This window comes from Gekko japonicus, unplaced genomic scaffold, assembly GCF_001447785.1.
Source record: "Gekko japonicus isolate JY-2015 unplaced genomic scaffold, Gekko_japonicus_V1.1 scaffold265, whole genome shotgun sequence".
Classification (NCBI taxonomy): Eukaryota; Metazoa; Chordata; class Lepidosauria; order Squamata; family Gekkonidae; genus Gekko; species Gekko japonicus.
This window is the reverse complement of record NW_015176459.1, coordinates 1,181,545-1,182,740: the sequence shown is the minus strand read 5'-3', so window position 1 is coordinate 1,182,740 and position 1,196 is coordinate 1,181,545.

Genomic DNA, 1,196 nt, shown 5'->3' with positions numbered 1-1,196 from the left:
ACACCCCCGAAAGAAGCGGGCCCCCCCCCCGCCTGGACCTGGGGGCTGGCAACCCTATCTCAGCATGTTTAAACCCTGCCAACAGGGGGTTAGGTTGGGTTTGTTTTTTTTTGGGGGGGGGTTAGTCTTTTTCTCTGCAGAGAGCCCAGGATACCAACTAGCAACCTCAGCGTAAGGAGTATTGCAGAGTGGCTGACTGTAGGATCATAGTGTATGTTCTTGAAGAGTACCAGATGACATTTGTAGCCTTTCTAGTTTTTCATCGTTTGTCCTAAGCTTTCTATGTTTTATATGACTTTTAGAGACCAATCCAAAACAATTTTACCCAAAATCCTGCACAAGTCTACTAAGTGGAGTTTTCTCCTAGGACAAGGTCCTTAGGATTGCACTATTAATCTGTCACCTACTTTGGGTCTTATTTGCCTTAGGGAAGAGTGGGCTCAACAAGGTAACAAATGCATTTGTATACTGGTTAATTCCCCCCCCCCCTTACGAACCAGTGAATGAAAAACAGCTCTTTTGGCTTGAGTGAGGCCTGAAATATTCGTTTTGGGGTATCACTGTGGGGATTTTTGAAAAGATAAATACTTTTAACCACTTAGAATCCCATCTGTGTGACCATTCCATTGCTAAGAGATCAAAGGAAAGGCTGCTTCCCCTCCTTCCCTCCTTTTTATTATGGCTATCACAGGGCTTTTCTGTTAGCCCGGGCGCAGTGAGAAACCTCAATGTGAAAGAAAGTAAATCCATGCCTTCTCTGTTGTCTAAATCTTTGGAACGTGCTGCATTTAGATCAGGGAGCTTTTGTTTGCAACTCGAGCTGATTTGTTGAAAGTCTCTCTGCAAAATCCAAATGAATTCATCGAGAAATTCCCTGGAGTTAGTCAGTGCTCAGGAGGATAGCACAAGTGTGATGGTGTGGCTCTTAACATTCAGAGCCACACTTTTCAAAGTTTCAAAGGCAAGATTTTGAAAATGGAGTGGTTTTGCTTTTGTTGCATTCTATGATGCACATGGACTGATTTGCCCTCGTGGGAAGCCCGGGCTGCTCTTCGATGCTGTACAGCATGGGTGGGGCAATCTGCTCATTCAGTACAACACAAGAGGCAATTTTGTGCTCATTAATTTCGCTTTATTTGTTTGCTTCATCGATACAGCCCCTTTCCCTCCAATGGGGGGCCCAAGCAACTTACATT